The sequence below is a fragment of the Sus scrofa genome, chromosome 8 (genome assembly GCF_000003025.6).
Source record: "Sus scrofa isolate TJ Tabasco breed Duroc chromosome 8, Sscrofa11.1, whole genome shotgun sequence".
Lineage (NCBI taxonomy): Eukaryota > Metazoa > Chordata > Mammalia > Artiodactyla > Suidae > Sus > Sus scrofa.
Genome location: NC_010450.4, coordinates 10,254,947 through 10,282,620, shown reverse-complemented (window position 1 = coordinate 10,282,620; position 27,674 = coordinate 10,254,947). Strand labels below are relative to the sequence as shown.

The following is a 27,674-nucleotide window of genomic DNA, read 5'->3' as shown; positions in this document are numbered from 1 at the left end:
GAGTTCCCACTGTGGCTCAGCGGGTTAAGAACCCAACTAGTATCCATGAGAATGAGGATTCATTCTCTGGCTTCGCTCAGTTGGTTAAGGATCCGGTGCAAACTGCAGCTATGTCATAGATGCGGCTTGGATCTGACATTGCTGTGGCTGTGGTGTAGGCTGACATCTGTAGCTCTGATTCAACCCCTAGCCGGGGAACTCACCTATGCTGCAGGTATGGCCCTAAAAAATAAAATAAATAAAAATAAAAGTAAATTTGGATCTAGCTCTTCTATCCACTAGCTCTGAAACTGGGCAAATGATGGTACCTCTCTGAAGCTTAATCTCCAACCTGGGACATGGAATGAGAATAAAAATAGTTATAATTCCTTCCTCATGGGGCTATTGTGAGCATTTAATGTGCTAATACTCTAAAGGGCTTAGCAAACATCTGGCATTTGGTAAATCACTAAAAGGCAGTAGCTATTATTATTATCAGCATTAACTTCCTGGGGTCAACACTAATGACTCTACTTCACCAAAATGGGCCAGGTGATTTTTTTCTCCACAGGTGCTGAGCTCTCCTTTCACATCTGATAGTCTATCAGCTATTCATCCTACGCGGCTCTTAGTTTTGAGTAATTTGACACAGCAGCATCTGTGTTAGTCCAGCACATGTTTTCCCTCACATTCCTCCTGTAGTCTGGCAAGATCTTCATGTTATCAAATAATCAGTTTGCCTCTGTTTTCAAGAGGCACCGAATGTCAAGTACAGTGTGACAAATTCGTGATCATTCACAGCAAATCTGATGGATGCACATACATCTCTTTTGTATTTACTGAGCACCTACTTTGTTCAAAACACTGTGCCAAGCACAAAGAGAGGAGCAAAACTTAGCAGTATAAGGATGCTACTCTCACGGGTCCCACGGGTCAGTGGGGAAGACCATCCCCTGTGTCCATTCTGTCATGCATCAAATAGTTTCTGGACTTAAAAGGAAGATGGAAAGATACGTAATGCAATGTGTGATGTTGAGCCCTAGAACAGATGTATGAACTAAGCGCTGATTCGTCTCAGAGAAAGGAGTGATGAAGGCAATGTGCAGATGGCATACCTGCCAGATGGTGAGGTGGCAGAGGGACACTCTGGACTAAACTTGGGGAACACAGCAAACTTCTCACTGTTCTGCCAACAGGTCATGCCCTTTTATAACCTTCATTTCCGATTTGGAGACCAGGGCAGCCTTCACGTCTAGGTAAAGCTGCTTCTGAAATGATGAGTAGAATTTGGGTATTTAGTGGAGCCGCCAAGGAAGGCCATCACTGAGAGGGAAAGGGGTCAGATTATGAAAGGCTTTAATGCTAAGAGAAGGTAAATAAAACTCTTAAAGCGGAAACACAAGCCCAGAATTATGCACCCACATCAGTGTATGTGTGTGTGTGTGCATGTGTGTGTTGAAAATATAACACAGGCTGCTATTTTCATACTTTTTACATGGTGTTTTTAACTTCAAATTTTGTATGTGTTGATCAAGAAATTGCTTTGGGGGGCTATTTGAGCAACAACAGACAGCCTGTGGTTTTGATATCAAGCTCACCACTGACTCATTTTTCTCTCAGCAACTGAGACTTTTCATTGTCAATAACGTTAATTACATCCATCACTCATTCCAAAATGACCTTTATTATTTTTCCCCCTAATGACATTCTCTCCACATGGGCTCACGTTTGGGCGGCTGAAGACTGGTGACATCAGCCCTGAGTTTGCCATCTGACAGAGATCTGAAAGTTCAGGTTAGACTCTCACGTGTTTCTGGGGCTCTGCCTCCTACTTATGTGTCTGAACTGACCTGGTGAGCCATTCTCTGCTATGAGCACGCATAAAAACTACTTCCTACTCCCCAAACAGTCCTTTGCTTCAAAGGGTTGGGGCAAGATTTATAGAAGAGTTGGAAGGAGCAAACACTTATTAAGACATCATTGAGAGAGCAGGGACTTTGGAGTGCAAAGACCCGTATTTAAGTCCCAGATCTGCCATGATTTTCTGTGGGTAACTTGAGCAAATCACTTCTCAGCTCTGGGCCTCCACTTCCTTCTCCTCTGGAGAACGAAGATGGTGATATTTTCCTTACAGGGTTGCTGGAGGGGTGAATAAGGTTCTGTATTTAAAGTAGGCAATCCAGACCCTGACTCAAGGTTGGCTTCTATTGATGTATAGTTGACATACAAAAAGCTACACATATACTGTATGTAATTGAATGAGTCTGGAGGTGAGTGTACAGCTATGAAACCATCACCACCATTCATTCTCCTCAGTGTTTTCTACTTCCTTCTCATTGTTATTTTTGTGTGTGATGAAAATGCTTAACGTAAGGTCTATCCTCTTAGCGAAATTTTCAGTGTATCATATGACATTGTTCAGTATAGAGGCTACTTTTATCCCAAGTCAGCAGGGTTCCCCACCTTGCCTGGGAATTAACATATTCCCTCAGTGCCATTGTTTCCTCACCCCTTTCTCTGCCCCATAGTCAACGTGTCACAAGTAGCTATCCGTCTTTCCTCCTAAATGTCTCAGCACCATCCTTCCTCACCATGCCATGCCTCTCCTCCAGCTTGGACCACTTTTCTCCTCCTGGGCTGATCCAGGGGCCTCCTGCCACATCTCTGCCTCCTTCCAGTGTGTCACCTCACAGCAGCAGCTGGAGAGGTCTTTCAATACCAGACTCCAACCTCAGCACCCTCTGCTTTCTCGCTGCTTGCAGGGAATGTTGCTACTTCTTGGCACAGGACTGGCGGTCCTTACCATCTAGCTCCGAACTCACTTTCTAGTTGTGTAAACCCGGTCCCATAGCCTCACCCAGGCTGACTGTGATAGGATTTTGGTGCTCAGAAGTCACTGCTAAGGAGCTGCCAGCTGCAGGTATCTTGTCTGTCCTGAGTGCAGCCAGCATCTGGGCAAGGAGTCCCTCCCTCCCAGAAGGAGAGTGGGGAGCACTCATCCGCATCTTCAGCACTTGCCCTCCTTTGCCCTCTTTTTTTGGTGCCCCCGTGCCTTGGTTCTTGCTTCTTTTGTTGGTAACGCTCTTTGCCTACTGCTTTCTCCCTTTGATCTGATACTTTCCATTTCCCTCTATGACAGACATCAAATCAATTGCTGACCCCTCTCGAAGCCTCCACCCTCTCTCCCAGGCAGAGTCAGTCACTATTTCATGCTCTCAGTCCAGACACACTGCTCCCATGCCCTGTGTGATAAGCCAGGACTCAGCACTGAAGACGAATGTGACACAGTCCTGCCTCCCCCCGACCCCACTGGGGAGAGCCCCCCTCCTCTGAGCCTCCACAGTATTTAGCGCTTCCTTGTATTATAGCCTCTACCACACTGCTTATTTATTCACCAACTTGATCATTCACTTGTTCCTTCACTGGGTATTAATTAAGTCCTTGCCTTCCCCGTGCCCAGCATTCTGCAAAGGACTCAGGATCCAATGATCAATGGTTTGCTGAGGGATAGATATTAATCAATGGGTCATGCAAAGCCTGTGTGATTCTAGCTTGGAGAAAGGCTACGAAGTTCTCAGAGCTCTGAGGTTTTACAATAGAGTGTTTGACCTAGGTTAGGAGAGGCGGCCAGGGGAAGTGATAATTACTAATTACGACAGAACTTGGAGAAGGGAAAGAGGAGAAGGCTTTCTGATGGAAATGACAATGAACACATGTCCAGAGGCAGGACAATGAAGGGAGAATGTGTGAAAGAACTCTGATAAGGCTGGAGTTGGCAGAGCAAGAGAATAGTAGAGCGTGATACTCCCCTGATGGCAAATGAGCTCGTGAAATTTTTTGTTTTGTTTTGTTTTTGTTTTTGTTTTTTTTTTTTAGGGCCACACCTATGGCATATGGAGGTTCCCAGGCTAGGGGTCTTATTGGAGCTGTTGCTGGCAGCCTACATCTGCAACCTCCACCGCAGCTCATGGCAACACTGGCTCCTTAACCCACTAAACGAGGCCAGGGATTGAACCTGCAACCTCATGGTTCCTAGCCCGATTTGTTTTTGCTTTGCCACAATGGGAACTCCAAGCACGTGAAAGGTTATTGCTGGTCTTTAATGCTCATTGGGAAGTCATTAAAAGGCTTTAAGCAAGGGGTTGAAATGATCAGATCAGAAAGCTGAAAATACATGCTGGCCATTGCTTGGAGAACAGACTGGAGAAGGGGAAAAGACGCCTTGGGGAGACCCTGAGGAGGCTGTTTCCAGTTACCTATTGAGATCAAGGCAGCTTGGGTTAGGGTGGGGGATCTGGAGAGGAGGGGTGAGACTTACAGATATTCAGGAGAAGAAACTGATGAGCTTTGGTAATGGGTTTGCAAGTGACCAAGGAGGAAGAAAAGGGAGCTGTCAAAGCTGCCTTTAGATTCCCATTGATCCCTAATCTCTTTGGATTCAGAATCCAATGAAAATTATAGGCCACTTGCTGGCGATGTATACACATATGTTCGCATACACGCCACATTTTGCCCTTCACTTCAGAAGGATCCGGAGAACTTCTGAAGCCTGTTCATGAGCCCCAGGTGAGAAAAGAGACAATATCTTATTTCTTGATCTACCTGTAAATTCGATTCTAGAGAACAGCATGAGATCTGGCATACAGTATGTGTTTGTTGAAGCAATTACTGAAGGTGAGAAGAGATAGAGGGCACCGAGAGGCTTCAGATGGTGAATTCTCTGCCTTTTCTTCTGCAGTACAGATGTAGGAATTTTAATAGAAGAGCTACAACTTGCATGTCTATGAACTCACTGCTCATTAGCTTGCAAGGCGGCGTGAGGTGGAAAAGTTCACAAATGGACTCAGGAGCCTCCAGGTGGTGGAGAGGAATAAATTTTAAAGTATTAAGGCTCCAAAGTCCCAAGATTTGTCTGCAGCAGCTGTCTCTCCATAATGCTAAGTGCATTGGACTGAAGAATAAAACCGTCTGCTTTTATTTTATGTGGGAGAGTACATCATTTGGAGATGAAGCCAGTCTGCCTGTGGCTGGGTGGATAAGTTAAGTTAATGTCTTGCATCTAGCAGTTCATTTTTACCTTGCGGAAGAAGCAGGAATGGTAATTGTGTTCGCAGACAGAGATTTAGAATGGAATCATGCCTTTGCAGATAAGGTGTTTCAGGAGGCCAATAAAGATAAGAGGGAAAAGAAATGCATACGAGGAAGTTTTAAGAAAGACTTAGTTCCCACGTATTAACCCAGGCTGGGTTGGATTTTTCTCTTTGCCCCTTGAGTAGCTGCATGCTTGGGGGAGGGAGAACCGCCGCCGTCTGAACTGTGACTCTTCAAGGGGCAGGCCGCTTGGAGCAATCCCTATGGAAGCAGGAATTCCCTCTGCAGCACCCTTTGCAGATGGTCTGTGGTTCTTCCTGAAGCTGCCCTAATGAGGCTCCATTGTTGAAAAACTCTCATAGAAAGTCCTGTCCAGACTCTTTAATCTATACCAGAAATGGCAAACAAGTTTCAATTTGCATGACAATTCCAATTACTTGACAGTGCTTGCCTAGAGCTGAAGGATTCCAAGGCTGAGTCTGGATTTAAAAAAAAAGAGAAAGAAAAAAGGAGTTCCTGTTGTGGCTCAGCAGGTTAAGGATCCAACGTTGTCTCTGCGAGAATGTAGATTTGATCCCTGGCCTCACTCAGTGGGTTAAGGTTGCCACAAGCTGCAGTGTAGTTTGAAGATTCAGCTCAGATCTGGTGTTGCCATGGCTGTGGCATAGGCTGGCAGCTATACCTCAGATTCAGTCCCTGGGCTGGGAACTTCCATTTGCTGTAGGTGCAGCCATAAAAAGAAAAGAAAAAAGTGGTAATTGATTATCAGTGTCTGTCATAGGGGAAGGAGGATGAGGAATGGTGCCCTAGAAGTCAAAAATGTTCTGTTCTTCTCATCCCTGGGCTACATCTTCAGTTATTTCAGCTTACATTTATTGAGCATCTACTGTGTGGTCCCTGGGGCTGGGGATGTAAATCTAATGGTTATTTCTCAGTACTCCTCTTCCTTGCCCTCTGAGAAATTAGACAAGAGTTGGCCATTTTTTTTCCTTCTTAAGATACATACCAACCCCCACCCCATCCCTGCTTTGTCTTCCCTGAAACCACACCTCTCTTCACTCCCATCTCCCAGGGTATTGCGCTTTGATTTTTCTCCTCTTCTTCTCTGCCTTAAAATGTTGCATGTTCCTAAGACTAGGTCCTGAATCTCCTTTTCTTTCCTGTCTTGCTCTGTCTAGATAATCACATCCAATTCCATATCTTTAAAGGCCATCTCTAGGCTTATGAATCTCAAGTTTACATCTCTAGCCACAAAGCGGAACCTATATAACCTCTTCTACCTGGCATCTCCACTGAGACAGCTAGCACGCATCTCAAACATTACACATTCAAAAGAGAACTCTTGGAGTTCCCGTCGTGGCGCAGTGGTTAACGAATCCGACTAGGAACCATGAGGTTGCGGGTTCGGTCCCTGCCCTTGCTCAGTGGGTTAACGATCCGGCGTTGCCGTGAGCTGTGGTGTAGGTTGCAGACGCGGCTTGGATCCCGAGTTGCTGTGGCTCTGGCGTAGGCCGGTGGCTACAGCTCCGATTCAACCCCTAGCCTGGGAACCTCCATATGCCGCGGGAGCGGCCCAAGAAATAGCAACAATAACAACAACAACAACAACAACAAAAAAAGACAAAAGACAAAAAAAAAAGAGAACTCTTGATTTCCACAGGACCTCCATCCCCTCCCCCAGATATAACCTCATTCATCTGCCAGTTTTCCCTTCTCAGGAAATGACACTACTCTGAATTCAGTTTTCCTTGCCCTTGTGAGACAGGGTTTCCTTCTTTCTCTCTCCAGCCCTCGTCTAAGACAGCAGGTGGTTCTGTCAATTCTGCCTCCAAAACTTCTCCCAATAGCCCAGGTCACTCTGCCCCTTGACCATCACCCTCACTCCCTCCTCATTCTTGCCTGGAATATGGCAGTGGTTCCTATCTGCTCTCTCTCTCCCATTCTTGTCTCCCTCAGCCCACTGTCTGCACAAGAAGGAGGCATTTTAAAAATACCTGTTAATGAAAACATGTATTTTACAGGTGTTGGTCGTTTCCAATACTCCAAAGAAAATCCAAGCCCCTCCTCCTTGTTTACTGGGTCAGCTTCAGTCTTTGCCTCCCTCTTTGACTCGCTGCTCTTACTTTCTTCAGGCACACACTAGCCTACTTTCTATTCTTTCAATAAGCCGTGCCTATTTCCTCCTTGGGCACTTTTGATTTTTTTGGTTTCTCTTTCTAGAATATTCTTCTCTTTGATCTTTCTGTCATTGATTCCTTCTTGTCTTTTCAGTCTTTTTTTTTTTTTTTTTTTTGGTCTTTTTGCCATTTTCTTGGGCCGCTCTTGCGGCATATGGAGGGTCCCAGGCTAGGGGTCGAATCGGAGCTGTAGCCACCAGCCTACGCCAGAGCCACAGCAACGCGGGATCCGAGCCGCGTCTGCAACCTACACCACAGCTCACGGCAACACCGGATCCTTAACCCACTGAGCAAGGGCAGGGATCGAACCCGAAACCTCGTGGTTCCTAGTCGGGTTCGTTAACCACTGCGCCACGACGGGAACTCCTTGTCTTTTCAGTCTTAGCTTCAGTGGTACCTTGCAGGCTGTTTTAATTGTGTCTTATCTGGATGACTGTAATCACATCCATGCTGGTCTCTCTGCCTCCCTGTCTCTAGCTCCCATCCTTCTTTTCCTCCACATGTCACAGATTTCAGCCTGGTCCACCCAGTGTGACACGAGCCAGCCTCTGCCCAGTCCTGGCTGGATTCTTTGCCTCAGACAGGATGTTTCTCTCCTTTGCATCATGGAATGCCTCTAAGCTTTCATAGGCTATTCCTCCCGCCTAATACTATCTTCTATACTTTCTTCTAGATACATTTCTACTCCTTTGTAAGACAATTTAGGAGAATGCCACCTTCCCTGGAAATGCTTTTATGACCTCCCCTGACCTGAAGTTCATCCTCTACTTTCTGTATTGAGCTTCTGAAACGTGCCACAGCTGTTTTATTATGTTGCTACCTATTTTCTAATGTCCCTCTTGTAGCAGGGATTATGTATCTGCTTATCCCCAGTACCCAGCACAGACCTTTGCATTATAGTAAATATTACCTAAAGGTTTGCTTATGGGATTTCTGGAAGGTGGCACTGGAATGGCATTCTGCTAGGGTAAATCATAGCCAATGTGTTCTACCCGACTCCAGAATCCATCAGCTCTGAATGAGGGCTGACCTCTGGGCATAGAGTGGATGACATAGGTGAAGGAAGGAGCTGCTCATGGATGCGTTGTGGGGGACCAAGAATGGTGGTATTAGCATTGTTTTGTGACCATAGCACACTATTAGTTTTGCGGCCTATAGCAGTTCAGTTGATGTTTGACACGAGGGCCAGGGAAGGGACAGAGTATCATTAGAAGCTGGAAATACTTGAAAGGACAGGACAGGCTCAGATCCCCCAGGAATTATCATTGCTTGCAGCCCTGGTATGGCTGCCTCCTTCTCTAGGAACTGCATCTCACATGCAGTGCAGTGTAACTGACTGTGTTTCCATTTAGTGATGCTACCACCTGGCTATACCTGATTGAGTCAGGGGTAGGCATCCAGCTCTCCCTGGGCTAATAGGATTCTCCCTCTCCTAGAATTTAATAATTGAAGTAGAAAGGCCAGCAGCTTGGAAGGTGGTGATACCAATTCAAGTGAATAGGAGCATCTTAGAAAGAAAAGCTACAAACTCTTGCTGTTGGAATATGTCCATTTCCTTTTCCCTCCTGAGTCAAATCTTGATTCTATGACATAGCCCAGTAACCTCGCAAAGTGGAGGAGTGTTGGGAGGTGGGGTTTGGAATGACAGAGATACAGATGCTTTCTGGGAACAGGAGTGGACCAGCCTTCCAGGAGTAAAGTAATGAGAAAAGAGACAGGAATGGATCTCAAGCTTGCCATTTATAGCTGAGCAAGTGCTTTTTCCCTAGAGAAAAACTGAGGACTTTCAGAAAACCAGAGCTGAAAGCATTTTACTCTTGAGGACACTGTGACCCAGAGTGGGTCATTACTTACTGAGGCTCCTGCAAGCAGTTAATACTTAGGTCTAGAACCCAGGCCTATCTGCTCTCAGCCCAATGCTCTTCCCACCATCTCAGTTGTTCTCCGTCTAATCTGGGCCCAGCGCATCTGTCAATATGCTGTCACTGTGCTCCTCTTCTGTGTCCAGCTTGGTGGCTGCAGGTGATTTCCTCTAGGGTCCAGGAACGCAACTCACTGTATGTTACCAGGGGACTGTGTTTATGTATTTATCCCAGGGCATCCGTCTACCTAAGAACCAGAATGACCCATCCCTTAAAATTTCTTGGCCACAAACCATGACCTGACAATCATATGGCAGGTCATGGGCATGAAGGAACACCGATTACAATAACATGAAACAACGTAAGTGGTGTGGGGGCGGTACTTGTGACTGCCTTACCCCACACACCCTGCTGGCCCTGCAGCATTCTAGCATCGCCGCATTCCTGGCCTCACACGTAACACTTGTTATATGGCTTCCAAACTTCGTGGGATGCAATTACTGCACTCCTCTTTTCAATCAACTCGGCATCTCCAAAGTGGAAGGATGTCTCCTCTCTCTGTGCCAAGCACGTTTCCAGGGCGGCCTCTCAATTGGGCAGGGCTCCTGTCTAACTTCTAGAGTTGATCTGAAGTCCTTGTCCTCAAAGTATGGTCTGAAGTTGGCTTGATTTAGATCCCTTGGTGAGATTGTGAACTTGCCGATGACTGGGCCTCTTGCAGACCTACTGAACCACAGTCTGCATTATGAACAGGTTCCCTGGGTGATGGGGGCTGCTATTCTCAATAGTTCATTGGGGCTGGAAAAAGTGATGAGTTTAGGCTGGGGAGTTAGTGGTTTCCTGCCCCTGCTGCAGCACTTCCTAGCTGGGTAATTTTGGCATGTCACTCACCTTCTTTGAGCATCACTTGAAGAGAATTTGAGCTCACCTGTCTTTATTTATATTTATCTTATATCCAGTGACTAGAACATGGGTGGTGGTCCTTAACTAGTGTTAAATGCATGCACGAGTGAAGATCTTAACCTGCACTGCACCTACTGAGTGAGAGAACTCAGGGAGAACATCTGAGCAATCCTACACATAGTAGGTGCTCATTAAGGGCACTTCTCTTCCATCCCTCTTGGGTTGGTGGCTTGTCATCTGTGGGTAGCTTGGGTAGGGTCACTGCAGAAGTGCTAGGGAGGAGATGATGGGTACTCAGAGACCTTACTGACACCCAGAGCTCATAGGTTCTTCTAGGAATATAAACCCCTTTTATTTTTCTCCCTGGTGTCCTCTGTCCGTTGTCCTGGGAGTGGTTAAACTCACAAAGGTCAACCAAAGCCGATCACAGAGGAGAGAGCTATGGCTGCCATTGTGCCCCGCTGGGGGTTAAAAGGCCACCTGATGGTTGCTAGGTCTGTGCCCAGAGGCAGAGGAGCCTCATGGCTGTGGTCAGCAGCTAAGGGTAGGGGGCATGCAGAGGGTTGCATTAGGGATTTGGGGTCCTAGGTAGGAATAAATGAATTCTAGGTCTTAATGATTGGTTGATACCTGGTGACGACTCTGGGGAAAATAATGACTTTTCCCAGATTAAATGTTTTATCTGTGAAAGAGTCATAAAGTATCTCCCTTATCTATTCCCAGAATTTTTTTTTTTTTTTGTCTGCACTTATGGTATATGGAAGTTTCCAATCCAGGGATCAAATCTGCAGCTGTAATCTACACCTTAACTCACTGAACCCAGCCAAAGATTGGACCTGTGCCTCAGTAGCTGCCCCAGATCCTTAACCCACTGTGTCACAGTGGGAACTCCTACTCCCAGAATTCCTGTGAGAATCAAATGAGATAATGAGAATATAATTATTACATTTCTATATAGACTGTATTGTGATGCTTTCTGCTTAAAGTGTGGTCCTCAGAAAAGCAGTGTCAGCATCATTCAGAAGCTTGTTAGAAATGCACAATCTCAGCCTCCACTCCACACTTACTGAATCAGAATCTCATTTTAACATGATCATTAGGTAATTTCAAATACACATTAAAGTTTGAGAAGTAAAGACTATACAATTGTAAAAAATTTTAGTTCTCCAAACCCTTTTTTTAGAGAGCCCTTCCAGAGAAAGGAAATATATCTTTATTTCAGTTTAGGACCTAGAATATAATCGACCTTTAATTAGAGTTGAATGAATGAATGAATGAGTGCGTGAATGAATGAATATCTTGCTCTCAGCCACTACTTGGAACTCTTTACCTAATATTTCCTCTGCTGTAATAGCAGGGCATGTCCAAGGTGATTGCAGCTGCCTCACAGCCAGCTGATGCCAACCACAGATGCAGGCATTTAGTATGTGATTAAGGACAGAGTGATCCACTTAATGTGAGTTGTGGGAGATATTTGGCAAGAACTAAGGGACAGAGGTTGGATTTTAAAGAGTTTCCAAAGATAATGTCTTTCCCAATTATTTAAAATCCTCAGTAACTTGGATCACACCCACTCAGAAATAAGCCTTCTAAAGACAGAGTTCTCTAAATAGGATTCTTGTTCACTTTGGCAGCAGAATCCTGACTCAAGGTCTTTTCAGGTGTTTATGTAACATGGCAGGAGGGGTCATCCACGAGGGAGAAATGCTTCTTTGCTTACTAGATTTTACCACCCATTAAATTAATTAAAGAATTAATCTATCCCATCTTCCAACAAACACACAGTGCTCAGCTTAGGGTTGCCATAGTGTGCAGACTAGCAACGCCTTTTTCTGTCCAGTAGTTGCCAGGTATGAGGATGGATTATGCATCAAGCACTCACAGTGGGGTTTGAGGAAATACAAACTGATATGGGAGAGTGAGGCAGGCCAACTTAGCCTAGTAAGGGTAGAGGTGACGGAGAGACACTTCCTGCAGGAAGTGACCTTTAGGTGACACCTGGAGGATGAGTAGGAATTAAGCAATTGGGGCAGGAAGGAGGAAAGGTAGCTGGTACACAGTATAGTGTGAGTCAAGGCCTAGAAGCAAGAGAGAATTTGCTCCAGTAAAGGAGGTTTGGAGAGCTGTGTTGACTGTGTGTGAGATGCGCAGGGGTATAAATGCGGATGTGGAGTGTGAGAAGACCTGAAGTTGAAGACTTATCCAGTTTGGGACCTCCCAGGGTCTTGAGAATCCTAAGCAATTTGCATTTTATCCTCAGATCAATGGAGGAAGTCTTTGGAAGTGCTAGTGGGTCTGATGGAGTTAGCAGTTCTTTCTAATGGACCAGTGAGCCCTTCATTAATATGACAAGAGGAAGAGACTTGTCTCTGGTCTGCATGCCCTACCCTGCCCTGGGTCTCTTAGTTTGAGCTGGGTGTCTGCTTCTTGCTTGCATCCCTTAAGGCTCACTGCAGGATGGTCCTAAGTATTGCCTTATGCCCTCTTCAAAGAAGAGTATTCTTCCACCAAGACTTCATCAGTTGAACTCTCCTGGTCACTTTGCTTCCAGTCTGTCTAATGTAACACTCTCTGAGATCTCCTTTTCTGGGTTCTCCTGCCTACAGGGGCAAGTTAGACACTGGAAGCTTTGAGGCTGAGCTACGAGCAGTTGCCCTCCTCCACGCAGCACCAGCAGCATCACCATACCTACTCTCAGAGTTTCGGTAAGTCAGGTCATTTTTGCACAATGATTTTATACCCATTAGCAACTGGCTTCCTTTATGCATGCCCCTGTTGCCTAGGCTATTAACTGTGAGCTGTCACTATTGGAAGGTTTTGAGAGACAAGTTGGCCAGAACACAGGATTGAGGGTTGAAAGAGCTGGCCTGAATTTTTCCCCTTCCTGCTACCCTTATTTTGTGACCTTGGGTGAGTCCCTTGAATCTCAGTTTCTGCAGCTGTAAACAGGGAAAAACAAGAGCGCCTGCCCTGTCTCTTCTCAGGGCAGTGGTGAGATCAAACCAGTTGTGCACACAGCATTTGGCAGTGGAGCTGCTCATTTGCCCTAGGTGTGTGGATAGGTGCTTTGTAAAGCTCTAGGAAGATTTCATTGGTTCTCTGGACATCGCTGGCTTAGTTCCCGGCCACACCACCCCTTTCTCACACAGCTGAAGGTAGATAGGACCCATGAGTTGTGCATTTCTCACCTTCTGCAACTAATTGCTGCCTTCCTGTCTGAGGCTTTCGAATTAGGTTTCATTTATCAGGACTCCTGCACTCAATCACTTAATGGACAATCTAATTGGAAATCATTTGTCCAAATGTAAACATTATTTTAATTCATAATTGTGGAGTCCAAATAATTTTGGTGACATGACCCACTTTGAAACACTCTTTCTGATGGGCCGTAACTATGGCATGCACACCCAGTTTTCTCTCCTGGTATGTAATTATCTCCTTAAGCTTCTTGCTGGAAGTTTCTGAAATGTTTATGAACCAACATTAATTTCCAGTTCATTACAGAGTTCCTGTTTTCCTCTAAATTTTTTTTCAGGGAATCTTTAAAAATAAATAGATTGATAGATAAATGGGTAGATAAAAGAAAAGAGCAAATGATTGTCCCTCCTCAAATAATTGCCTTCCAAAATTCAAAACACTGACATTGTAGCACAAAAGGGAGATTAAAGGGTTGAAACAGAGTGATGGAAATGGAATTTAAAGATTTAAAAAAACAAAAAAACTCCTGTATATGTGGAATATAAACTATGACACAAATGAACCTATCTACAAAACAGAAACAGACTCATGGAAGTAGAGAACGGACTTGTGGTTGCCAAGGGGGAGAGGGGAGGGAGTGGGATGAACAGGGAGTTTGGGGTTGGTGGATGCAAACTATTCCATTTAGAATGGATAAGCAATGAGTCCTATTGTACAGCACAGGGAACTATATCCAGTCTCTTGGGATAGACCATGATGGAAGATAATATAAGAAAAATAATGTATGTGTGTTTGTATATATATATATATAATATGAATATATGACTGGGTCACTCTGCTGTACAGCAGAAATTGACTCAACACTGTAAATCAACTATACTGTAATAAAAATAAAACTAAACAAAAACAAAACAAACAAAAAACTCTTGGCATCTTATCCTTGCAAGGGCTCCTTATCATCTTCTCTTCTCATCAGTATATGTGGTGGGAATTCCTCTGCTAGAGACATAGGACCATATTAGAATGTCTAAGAGTTTACATCCAGGTCAACTTAAAGACAGTATAAAGGATCCTTCTTAAAATATGGAGGCCTTACAGGTCATGTCTTTCCTAAAAACCTCTTCAAGCCTCCCTCCCCATCGCTGCAGGTGATGCTTCTTTCTCTTTGCTTCCAAGTGGTACATATTTCCTTTCCCATCACTTTCCATTTATTATACTTTCTTAGTTTTCTTACCTGTATCCCCATAGTAGACCAAGAGTCCTCAAGTCAGGGACTAAGTGTCATTACCTTGGCACATTTAGTGACTAACTTCTAGACAGAAGTTGTTGACTCATCATGCAGGGTCACCACCTCAGATACACTTCAGCCCTCATCAGCGTGACTACAACAGCCTCCTAACTTGCTTCTCTGACTTTAGTTTACTCAATGTCCATACCATCCTCCCCACTGGAGCCAGGGAAGTCCCTAAGATATGAGTTGGACCAGTTCTTCCCTTGCTTGGAACCATCTGATGAGTACTGCTCTCCCCTGGGTAAATCCACACTCCTCCATATGGCTTCGGGGGCCTTTCATCCCCTGGACCTGACTGGTCTGACCTGGTTTCCAGCTGCTCTGCCCTCATGCCCAAAGATCCGGCCAGCAGAAACCAGGCCCGTCCGTTCTTTAATACACCCTGCCCTCTCACATGGTGACAGTAGTCAATATTTATTGAGCACTCACTATGCGAAGTACTTTTTGATCACTCAATCTGCATTTTAATAACCCTCACAACTACCCATGGGATCGTTATAATATCCCCCTTTTACAGATGAGAAAATTGAGACTTGGAAAGGAAACTTGCTCTAGGCAAGGCAGTTAAAAGACAGTTACAGGGTTACGACCAGGCCTGTGAGTCCGGGACCTGAGATTTCTGTCTGCCATGTCATGCTGCAGAAGATGTGGTTCTCACGCCGAAAGAACTTAAGCCCAAACTGAGATGTGCTTTCTCTGGGTAAAGACATGACTGTGTAACAGGAATCTGCTAAATACCATACCCAAGGTAGAGCTCCAGGCTGGTATGGGAAGCCAGAAACAGAAATAGAACTTTCAGTTGCAGGGGTCCAAGAAGGCTTCACCAGACACATGGAGGGTGAACTCAGTTACAGAGGATAAAAAGGATTTGCACAAGCCGAGAGAAGAAGAAGGGCTACTCTGAGCAGGCTTCTCACCAGGATGGGGCTGGCTGTGGGGAAGGCCCTGGGAAAGTCAGAGGGACCAGGAAATGGGTCCCTTTGGCTGAAGCAGAGAATCTGGGAATAGGGCAGAGGGGTTGAGGAAATTTGCAAAGGGCCAGGAATTGGGAGCTGGGGGCATCCAGGAGGCTCTGGATTACAGGAGGCTCTGAGAAGCTGGGGTTACACCTGGTGGCTGGTCTGAGAGAGGCTGAACCCCTTCCAGTAAAGGGCTGGTCTGACTACAGTGTTGTCCATGAAGAAAAATACAAAATTTAGGGTGGGGTTGAACAGGGGGAGGGAGCAAGTCTGGAATGCCCAGGAAGGAAGCTTTTGCAACAGACCTGACAGGAGATGAGAGTGGTGGCTGTGTAATTGCAAAGGAAAGGACTGATCCCACAGGCACTTCAAGCCATCTTGCGCTATAATTTGCTTTTTAATGACACTGCCGATCTGCTGTTACTGACGTCTGGGGACCTCAGAGGCGCTTCCGAGTCACACCATGGGTGGCTAGTGGCTTGCCTGTGTGTTGCACTTAAAGAGTGCTCTTTAGGGTCAGCTTTCAGGCCAGGCCCTGCCCTGTGGGGCGGTGGGGGCAGCCTCCAGCAGCTCTTGCAGCTTCTTGGGCTTCTTTTCCATGATTGCTTCAGCTTATCCGCTCAAACAGAGATTTTAACATAGAAACAATTCTGGGTCATTTGAAGCTCTGCTGCGTGCAGAGGGCCGTGGGCACTGGCCTCCATCACCCTCTCAATGAAATACCCAAGCAAGGCCACAGCCAATCACTGCTTCTGCCTGCGTCAAGCACTGTGCCTGTATATTGAAGACTGCACTTGAAAGCCAGGGGAGAGTCGGTTATCTGATGAGCACCCCGGCCAAAGTGAATGTGAGTGAGTCAGTTTACGTAAAAGCACCTGACAGAGCCCTCTCCTTGGTGGTTCAGGCTCTACCTGCTCTTCAGGTTCTCAGCCTGCCCCATGACGCTGAATCAGTTCAAAACCTGCCAGAGGCCTCTGTGGCCTTTAGCCAGGAAGAAAAGGAACAAGAACCTCTGATAACTCCATGAAAGGGGACCTTCGTAGGAGCAGGAGGCAAACATACATTTGAACTTAACTGAATCCAGTGGAAATCAGTCTGGGAAAATACATTTTTTTAAAAAACATTTGTTCGTTCTTTCATGCCCTTGCTCAACATTTTTATCAGCATTCACTCCCTAGGTGCGTTTACTTGGTTGTTGAACAGAGTTTGAGCTCCTCATGGGGAGGGAGTGTGTCTGGTTTGTCCCCTGGGGCTGCTGCAGGCAGTGGTACACTGTGTCTCCAGCACAAGGACATGTAGCTGAAGCAGCGGAGGCTGGAAAGTGCTGATGTGTTTGTTTGTTTGGGGAAACATTTATTGGGCACTGAGTGTATACTGGGTGTGGTGTTCCGTCCTATCCCAGCAGACAAAGCTCAATTGGGCAGAGCTCCCATGTCCGCTATTTAGGTAAGAGTATGGTGAAGACATGCGCACTTCCTCTGCCCTGGGGAGGTAGGGAAGTCTTCCAGGAAGGAACTTCTGGTTCAGTTTTTGAAAGTTCTTCAGGAGAAGAAGTGTGGGAACCTGTCCCAGCCCAAGACCAGAGACCTGTGTGCATGTGACGATAGTGGGACAACTTCAAATTGTGTAGGTGTGATAGGAGCCTGATGTGTAACCTTTCAGATGTGAGGTAGATGCGTCCTCATCCAGGAAGTCTTCCAGAATCCCTACAGAAGGGGAGAGTCACTATTCCTCTTCTTATAGCTTCTGGATCTGTTATCAGCTTCTATCACTATGTTTACCACCTAGCACTACAAACATTTATAATATGCACATCCTTTTTTTTTTTTTTGATTATACCCTTGGCATATGGAAATTCCAGAGCCAGGGATCAAATCTGTGCCACAGCAGCAACTCAAGCTACTGCAGTGACAATGTCAGATACTTAACCCATTGTGCCACAAGAGAGCTCCCTATAGTATGCACATCTTGATAATAGATCAGAAGCTTGCTGAGACCAGGGAGCTTGTGTCTTCATCTTTGCTTCCTTAGTAAATAGCATAGGGAATAGAGTAGATGCTTCCTGTACACCGGCTAAAGTAAATCCACACATGGAGAACATAGAGGAGGGGCCTCCCTCGTAGACTTGGTCTTGAGGGACTAATTATATCTATTACATCCAAAACCTCTAAAACCTTTCTCAAATTTTCTTACACAAGCATTCTTACCTAATTATATAAGAACATATTTATATGTATGTATATGTGTATATTATACATACAGTGAAATAGTTCATCATAAAGTATCCATGGCTGCTTCTGAGGAGTAGAAAGAGAAGTGGGATTGGGTGGCTACTACTTCAAGACCATTGAGTATAGTTGTCCATGTTGTGCACTGCGTGATTCTAGGGACCATTCATTTAGATGTGGATCCTACTTTATAAAATTAAACAAAGAATAGCAAATATAGAGAACTGATGACACTATTTGTAGCTTTTACTTTCTTTTCAGGGTTTTTTCTGTACTTTTCCAAAATGTCCAAAATGGATGAGCATAGCTTTTGTATTTAAAAATTGTTAAGACTAATGAGTCATGGACAATTTGAGACACATTGGAAGTACAACAGAGAAAATAAATCTTACCAATCAGAGAAAACTATGATTAACATTTTACTTTATAAAGTTTGTTTCCAACTGCTATTCATTTTAAAATGATATTTGTTCTTCGAATAATACAGACAGGCACAAAGAAGAAAATCAAAATCTCTTCTAACTCTCCATCCAGAAATGACCCACCATTAACATTTCCTCCAGCCTTTTTCTGTATTAATTGCAATCGTAACTCCCATTTGCTGAGTGCTTAATTTGAGCCAGGCAATGTGCTATGTGCTTGCCAGACATTATCTCATTTAATTCCCATGTAAGCCTGGGGTGGGAATTGTCAGCCCCATCTCACAGGAGACACAAACCAAAGGTTAAGAAACTTGGATCAGTTGAAATTTGAACTTAACATTGCCTGATTCCAAAGCTAACATTCTTAATGATTCTCTTCATGCCTTCAAAATCCTTTGTGTAGTTCCATGTACACACCCGCTCCCATATACACAGGCTGTGCTCACAGACACATAGACATACGTAAGCTGTGATTATTGTGATTCGATTGTTCTTCTATGTCATTGTCTTTTAATTTTTACTTAATATTATGTGGTGAGCATTCTATGATGTCGTATGCAAACACTTTTAGAAAGTCTTTTGGTAAATGTTGCTTTGTTAAGTCAAATTTTAAGCAAATTGGTCTTGAAGCATTCATCTCCATAGATGACAGGCCTTTGTCATCAGGCCTCCAGACCTAGTCCAGTGTCTAGGGTCCCACCTCCTGGCCTCTTCTTCCTAGCTTTTTCCTTGTCCATCCTGCTTCTTCAAGTGGGGGCCAGGGAGGGGGGTAGGGGAAATGGGGCAAGCCGTGGTCACTGGATTTAGAAGCTTCAGAGGAAACTAACCTCCACAATGCCTATACTTTATGGCAGTACTCCTATGAGCATTGTTTCATAGCCTTAAAGCCTTTCTTGCTTGTGTGTGCATGTGTTGTGTGTATTGCGTGTGAATAATCCGGTATGACTGAGAAGGCATTTTTCAAAATCAAGAGATTTCTGCACAGGATAAGCAATCAGGAAAATATAAAATCTTCAGCAAGGGTTGCACCCAAAAATAGGGCATAAAGCACCAAACTTTTAGTTGAACTCAAACTATTCACATAGAAAGTGGAACAGATCACTGCAGGCTTTCTCTGCACCAATTTGCTAATGATGGGCGCTGAGAGTTCCCGGGGGACCCAGAGTATACAGTGATTTCTGGACTTAATCCACTGAGTACCTGTTGGCATGGAGGCAACTTGCCGAGCTGGCTCGTGTTCTTTAATACACAGTTTGAGAAATATTGTTTTGTAGAGTTTCTGTTTAATGTTAATTCAGTCATTTCTTTTCATGCGGAAACTAGTTCCTTGCTACTCAAAGCATGGTCTGTGGACCAGTGGCATCAGCCTTATTCTAGGGACTCCAGGAATTACAGAATCTGCACTCCTCCTGCCCCTGCCCCTCCCCCCAGTCTTCTGATTTGGGATCTGTTTTGTAAAAAGATTCCCAGGTCACACACAGGCGTATTAAAGTTTGAGATTGACCTCTGCCTTTACGAACATGCAAGTTCTTAAGGGAATGGAAGTTGCCCTGCAGAGTTTATTTAATGCCACAAAGGGTGTTCCCTGCAGGTGTTGGATTTAATGGACAAGAGCACAGGAAGTGGAAAATGCACTTGAATTCTGCCAGCAGTGAGGCGTGCCCTCTGCAGGGACCCCAAACAACTGTGCGTTCCCAGCTTTCTCCTGAGCCCTTTTTCTTCTCCTTTTTAGGAGAGCACGCCATCCCCTAGCATGTCCACATTTGGAACTGGAGCGATATGCAGCCACATCCCATTAGCTAATAGCGAGGCCCCTGGAGAGGGGTTTCAGCTGGGCACACACGGCTAAAGCCCCTTTAATGGCCCAGTCAGCTGTCAGGGCTGTAAGCACATTTCTTCCCATTCAGAGCCATTTGCCCCTCTCTGTGACCTCTTGTGGCTCTCGGGCCCTGGCCACGTGGCCCAGATGGCAAAATCTGTCAGGCCAAAGCAGGTGACAGTGGGGCTTGCTCTTAGGTAATCAGTGTCTATAATTAGCTGGGGTGGAAACGATAATGGGACCGACTTCAGAGCCAGGGCCAGGGGAGGCCTTGATGGGTGGAGCAGTAACCAGAGAGAAAGGCTTGCTTCCAACCCCCTCCAGTGCGATGTTTCTAGCACATGGAATGTGTGTGTGTGTGTCTGTGTGTGCGTTCACGCACGTGGGGGAGGCAGGACTTCATCTTCAATGAGGAAGGACAGGGCCGAGCGCTGGCAATTTAGTGATTTGTCTGGCAGCTGACTAATTTTATTTCCTATGGTTCAGTTTGAAAATGAGTTGGCTAGGAGGACCTTGTGGGACCAAGGGTGGGGGAGGGTTGTACATGATTCTCAGGGGGTCAGGCACATAGGCATTCCGACCCTGGCTCTGCCACCTAGGAACCAGGCCACTGTGGACGGATCAATCAGGCTCTGTCAGACTCTAACAGTAGAGATCACCCCCTTTGTGGGGGTTCAGTCAGTATCACCGTCAATACCGCCTGAAACACACCTGACACACAGCAACCCCTATAACCTCATTGCCTTCTCCTTTCTTCTCAGTAGGTATGGCTTTGTGCATGATGCCAATAAAACAGAGCCAGCCCCTCCAAAAAATCATTCATAACATACTGAATTAGGTCTCTTTGATAATAGGAGAATGGAAGGTGTCTATCAGAAAGCAGCTGATAGGTGAGGGGGGCTTTGCTTGTGACTTATATGGGGGTGGGGGGGTGACGGTCCCCGCCTTTTCTGAATCAAAATGAAAGGGATGGGGGAGGGCAGTCAGCTAATAAACACTGGAGCTTTGTTTGTTGTTTGTCGTTGTGTTGTTGGCAGTTGAGGGCTGTTTTCTAACACAGCGCCTATTGTCAAGTTCGCCCGAAGCATTGTTGACGCTTGCTCAGTTTGGGTGCTTTGAAGGTCTCAAGTAAAACTTCTCCCTTGGCCATCTGTCCTGCCCCCTCCCGTCCAACTGTTTTCTTCTTTTTCCTCCTTTTATCAAAAATAAAATAAATCCCCAGAGAAGCAAAAAAAACTAAAAATCGCCTGTAATCTCATAAATAACCAGTTAACAATTTGGATTCTATAGGTCCATCTAGACACCGATATTATTTTTTTAATCAAAAAGGGTCAGATTTTGTCCCTTGAAACACGACTCCCCTCCCTACTTAACATGTTGAATTTTAGTCTATATCAAAAATTATATTCATATAACATTATTTTTTCAGATTTTCTATTACAGATTCAATTTACAAAGAATTCTACCAATCTCTTTTGGCTACCTTTAAAAAAATTTTTTTTTTTTTTTAATGTTTTATGGCCTGCTCTCGCACATGGAAGTTCCTGGGCCAGGGATTGCATCTGAGCTGCCACTGAGACCTACTCCAGAGGCCCAGCAACACCCAATCCTTAAACCCACTGTGCGGACTGGGGATCAAACCCAAGGCTTGGCAGCAACCTGAGCCCCTGCAGTCAGATTCTCAACCTGTTGTGCCACAGGGAAATCCAACCTCCCTTCTTTTTTTTGTTGTTTTGCCATTTCTTGGGCCGCTCCCGAGGCACATGGAGGTTCCCAGGCTAGGGGTCGAATCGGAGCTGTAGCCACCGGCCTACTCCAGAGACACAGCAATGGGGGATCCCGAGCTGCGTCTTCGACCTACACCACAGCTCATAGCAACACTGGATCCTTAACCCATTGAGCAAGGCCAGGGATCGAACCCGCAGCCTCATGGTTCCTAGTCGGATTCGTTAACCACTGAGCCACGACGGGAACTCCCCTCTTCTTTTTTTAATGGGGATAATTCAAAAGACCATAACATGCAGCCCTTTAAAGTATACAATTCAGTGTTTTTTAGTGTAGTCACAAGATTGGGAAACCACAGGAGTTTTCTAATTCAAGAACATTTCTATCCCTCCTCCCAAAAAGCACATGTCTGCTGGCAGTGTTTCTTCCTCCCTGTGGCCCTGGGCTAATAGTAACTCTAGTACCACTGAGACTCCAAGAGTCACTGACCCAATTCCTCACCATTGGATATGTAACTTGCTTACAACTATGTATGATTTCAAAAATCACTGAAATGAAGGGTCTGAAATTTTGATCCAATTAAATCAGTTTTGAGCTCTGTCTGAGTTAATACACACATGCTGTTTTAATTTGAAAAGGAGTGTTACATTTTTGGACAATGTGGTTTGGGGAAAATTTAGAATTAAATCTCAATCTGCAGAATTATAAACATTCTTTGGGGATTTCCCGAGTGTGGTCATTGCAAAATTGCTTTTGCAAATACTGCTATGAAGTTTGTCAGACGTTGGAAGTTGTGAAATTCTATTACTCTGCAGTTTCACAGTGGAGGTTAATTCCTTTTTTTTTTTTAAGGGATGCACCATAGCATATGGATGTTCCCAGGCTAGGAGTCTAATTGGAGCTGTAGCTGCCGGCCTGCACCCACAGCCATAGCAGCTCGGGATTCGAGCTGCATCTTCGATCTACACCACAGCTCATGGCAACCCCAGGTCCTTAACCTACTGAGTGAGGCCAGGGATCGAACCCATGTCCTCATAGATACTACTTATTTATTGCTGAGCCGTGATGGGGAACTCCCTTTTTTTTTTTTTTTGGAGGTCAATTCCTGATCCTCCTCCTACGGTAACAGTCATAATTGTGCTTTTGTGTCTCTCTGAGCAGCACTGGGACCTGGTGGGAAGGAGGGTGGGAGGAGAGATGTTCATAGTTTCTACGAGTAATTTTTTAAATTTGACTTGAAAATATAGACCTTAATCTGATATTAAAGGTCATTTTGCTGTACAGCATAAATTGGTAAAACATTGTAAATCAACTATAATAATAATGAAAAGGAATTTGGTAACAATATTTAAAAAACCTGTATACATTTGCATATATAGACTATATTTAAAAATTCATTCTAATAACAATAATTATTAATTATGTTATAATGATGCCCATGAATTAGGAAGGCATGAGGCTGTGAGGACCAGGTGTTGTGCTAAGGGTTTCATGTGCCTCCTTCATTCAACAACCTTGTGAAATCACCTACCAGATTGTTTAAGACACAGAGAAGGTTGGATTATTACACAACCCAAATGATGGTCAAATCCCAAGCTATTCTGCAGGCAATTGGGCAAGTCCATTTTTCCTCAGTAATTTACCCCTTCCCAGTGCTTGACTCACCCCCTGCACCTGTCCCACCCTGCCTCAGTGACAAAGCCAAGTTCTGCAGATCGTCCCTGATCTGATACCTGGAAACAATGAGAGGTGCCCTGTGCCTTAGGGGAGAGAGTGCACTGGTTTGAGCCTTGGTTCTGCCACTTCCCATGCCACAGTGGGCACATGACCATTCTGTAGCTCAGTTTCCCCATTTATGCAATGGGGGTATGAGTATCAACTGTATGCATTTATGAGGATACTTACATCATTATATTCAATGTAACTGATAAGTACTCAAACCCTTCATGATTGTCCTGGCAGAGATGGTGCAGCCTTGAAGTGACAGAACCAAGCTTGCCCCTGACCTTGGTACAGAAGAGGTCCGGCCAGCTAGCTCCACCCCATCATTTTACATTTGGGAAAACCAATGGCTGGGGAGTGGAAATGCTTGTCTAAAGTCCACTGCTTGCCAGCAGCAGGATCTCCATAGTGATTCTATAAAGTCACCTGCTTGGTTTCTGTTTGTTTGTTAGAAGCAAAGATGGTGGCGGCTTAGGAAGCCAGCTTCGGAGGACAACACTCTATTTCTGTTCTCCACACTTGCAGGGTTCCCTTATTTAGTCCTTGGTCTCATCCACAGCAGAGGAGTTACTGGTCTCCCTTGTGGTGTCAGACACTGGGATCTGCTATGTATATACCCCCCAGTGTGAAACATTCTAACCATCATCCTGCAAGGGAGATCTGCTTTTGCTCATTCTGCAGAAGTGATGTGGAGGCTGAGGCAGAAAAAATGAGCCATGCCAAAGTTACGCAGATACAGGAGTTCCCGTTGTGGCTCAGAGGGTTAAGAATTCGACTAGTATCCATGAGGATGCGGGTTTGATCCCTGGCCTTGCTTAGTGGGTTAAGGATCTGGCACTGCCACAAGCTGAGGTGTAGGTGGTGAATGCAGCTTAGATCTGGTCTCACTGTGGCTGTGGTGTAGGGCAGCGTTGCAACTCCAATTCAACCCCTAGCCTGGGAACTTCCATATGCCTCAGGTGCGGCCCTAAAAAGAAAAAAACATAACAAACACCCCCCCCCCAATTTACTCAGGTATGAAGGGGTAGAATTTTGGAAAACTGCATCATGATCAAGTGCTATTGTGAGACCATGGGTGGGTCCCTTAACCTCCTCTGATGCCATCCTTTTATCTGTAAAATGGAATAATAACAGTACCTACCTTAAAAGGATGCAGTGAGGGTTATTCATGCTTGTAAAGTGCTTGGAAAGACTCCTGGCCCAGTAATATGAGCTCAATAAATGTCCGCCTTACACTAAACAAACAGAACCAAACACGATATGGTGCGGTGCTATCTGCTTCTAAAGCCTGCGTTCTCTCTCTGACTCCCCACTGCCTAAGAAGGAATTAGGGAATTGAATTCGTTCTAAGGAACCTGAGCAAGAGTCAGGATTGCCAGGCATTCGAAACCGTGGCCTAGTTAGAAAGCACACTCACTCACATACACACGCAGAGCTACTTTTAATAGCTGGTAACAGCCAGAGAAAATCCAATTACAGATGAATCAATCGATTAAAGAGAAAGGGCGCAGAAGAAAGAAAAAAAAATGTTGGAGAGACACAGAGCCAAATTAAAGCTGGATAATAGAATTAAGGGTCTGTAGAACAAACCAGTAGAAATAACAAAGGGGTACGGGCTGGGGACCCGTTTACAGCTCCGTATTGATTTGATGCTTTCTCTGACTCTTGACTCCAAAGAGCAGTTCCTGGGCCGCGCCCCAAGCAACTGATCACATCGGAACGGGCCGGAGTTGTGTTTGGCAAATCATAATTTTTCAGAGAAATGAACCACGTGTGGCCTCTGGAACAAGAGGACCATGTTTGAGTTAAAGAGATGCTCACATTTAAGGAGGAAAGCAGAGCCCCAGAAATCACTATCGAGGGAGGGGAAGAGGTGAAAGCTATGTCTTTAGTTGGCAAAGATACACCCCTAGTTTGAAATATTCTGCTGCTTAGGAAATCCTGTCCTTGCTCTCAAAGAAACATCTCATTAAGGAACAGAATTCCTCTCTGGCATACAAACACTCCAAACAAACAAACAAACAAAAAACCAAACCCCACATGCCTTTTAAACTTTTGAGGGGAAGGGGTGACGGGAGGGAGACGGGGCTCTTCATCCGGCAACAATCTCTACAGCTGTGTCTATTCTTGGTGGGTTCTGGAATAACATCCGTTTCTATGTGTTTATGGAAAGGTGTCCTTAACTAGGCCACATAAAGAGCCAGAGCATCTATAAATAAATTAAGGAGGCTGCGAGGCCTGGTGCTGGCCCCTCTGGCTGCAGCCCTGCCACACAGCTGTCGTCTTTGTGCCTGGCCGGCCGGGTCCCATTGTAGATGTGATTACTCCGTGGGTGGGGTGGGGCGTGTGGGGACACTGGTGCAGAAGGTGGGCTTTGCCGCCGCTGGGGACTGTCCTCACTGGGCCGGAAGCCTCTGGTGGTCGTCTCAGCCTGTGCAGGTGACCACGTGGCAGTCACTCTGTGGGAGCCAACTGCGTGCGGCCCGGGCTCAGGCTGGGCCATGTTTACAGATGGTGGTGTTGGGATGGTGGAGCTGGGGGTAGCAGGGACAGGGCCGAAGACAAGAGCAGCAAAATAACCCTGAATATACGTAAGTTTAAACAGAGCCGGGAGGGAGTTCCAGTTGTGGCTGAGTGGTAATGAACCCTCCTAGTATCCTTAGGATGCATCTCACTCAGTGGGTTAAGAATCCAGCATTGCTGTGGTGGTGTAGGCTGCTTGCTGCAGCTCGCATTAGACCCCAGCCTGGAAAACTCCATATGCCGCAGGTGCAGTCACAAAAAGCAAAAAAAAAAAAAAAAAAAAAAAATTTAAATTAAAAAATCTAACAGAGCCAGGAGAGGGGGCCACAGGGATGAGGGAAGCTTTTCCAGACTTTGAGACTCCAATCTTTTTCCCCCACCCTGGGATCAGTGCCCCTGCTAAGCACCTCCTTCTGGAAAAGGCATCAGGAGCCAAGGATCCAGAGTTTTGCTGGCAGGTTTTTTTCCTGGGCACTCACTTAGCGATTGAATTAAAAATAAATATATAAATAAAAAGGCAATAGGCAGCTCTTTCCTTTAGAGAAATGGGGGAAAGAGAGCTTTTATTTTCTTTGCTTGGTAATCATTTCTGGATTTCATGGGTATCTTGTCTTTGAAAGGGCCTCACTACTTGAAGCAGCCATCCCTGGACCTGCAACATCAGCATTTTTCATTCAAAAGCAAGGCCTCAGGCCCTCCAGACTCCCTGAATCAGAATCTGCAGTTCTATGAGTCCCCCGCACCGAGAGAGGGAATGTTTGTGCGCTTTTCACTTGAAAAGCTCTAGTCTGAAACATTCATCCTTAACTCCGGCTGAACATTAGAATCACCTGCACTGATGGGTTGACTTGTGTCCTCCTTTGATGTTGAAGAGCAGCCCCCCATCCCAAGACCTTGTTTGGAAATAAGGTCTTTGCAGAGAATCAGCATCTTAGGGTGGCCTCTAATCCATCACACCTTATAAAAAGGGAGATCTGGGTGCAGGGACAGACATGCACTCAGGGAGACTGACATGCAAAGATGAAAACAGAGACTGGAGTGATGCATCTATAAGCAAAATGATGCCAAAGATTGCTAGTAAACCGCAGGAAGCTGGGGGACAGGCAGGAACAGATTCTTCCTCACGCCCTCAGAGGAAACCAAACCTGCCAGTGGTACTTGGACTTCTGGTCTCTGAGAGACAATACATTTCTCTTGTTTCAGCCACCCAGTTTGTGGTCCTTGTTATGCTGGTCCTTGTTTTGGCAGTCCTAGAAAACTAGTACACCTGGATAATTCTGTGAAAAATCCAGGTTTTTGAGCTCTGATGTGTTTGTAATCAGACACTTGGGGACCAGCATTGGCTAAATGTTCTTTGGGAGGTTCTAGGAGTTGGTAGTTTGGGAGCCAGAGGTCCTCTGTGCCTAGTGCTCACTCACACAGTATCCTCCCTAAGAGCAGATGCTTGGATGTTCCAATCTGCTTTTAGACTTCCAGTGATGGGGAGCGCATTACCTGATGGGGAGCCTTATCCATCAGGGAGCATGCTGATTGTTCAAAGGAATCTTTAAATATAACTAAAATCCTCTAAAATTTCCTCTATGATAAAGATGAAGAAACTGAGACTCTGACAAGTTCAGTGAGTCGTCCAAGTCCATATAGTCAATATGGGGCCAACTAGGGATTTGAATCCAGATGGTTGCCCGAGTCTATCCTCCTGATACTTAAACTACCCAGACGACCTCTAGTTTACAAAGGGCCATCACAGCTGTGCTCCAGTCAAGACTCCCTCCAAC

General features: G+C 45.3%; 1 long non-coding RNA gene across 1 annotated transcript in view; it reads left to right on the top strand.

Moving 5' to 3' along the window:
- The window catches only part of LOC102158082, a 367,968-nt gene that overhangs the window by 106,319 nt on the left and 233,975 nt on the right, over nucleotides 1-27,674 (top strand). The window contains exon 4 of the long non-coding RNA XR_002346368.1: nucleotides 12,619-12,717. This is a non-coding gene — a long non-coding RNA (uncharacterized LOC102158082). The remainder of the gene's footprint in view (nucleotides 1-12,618; nucleotides 12,718-27,674) is intronic.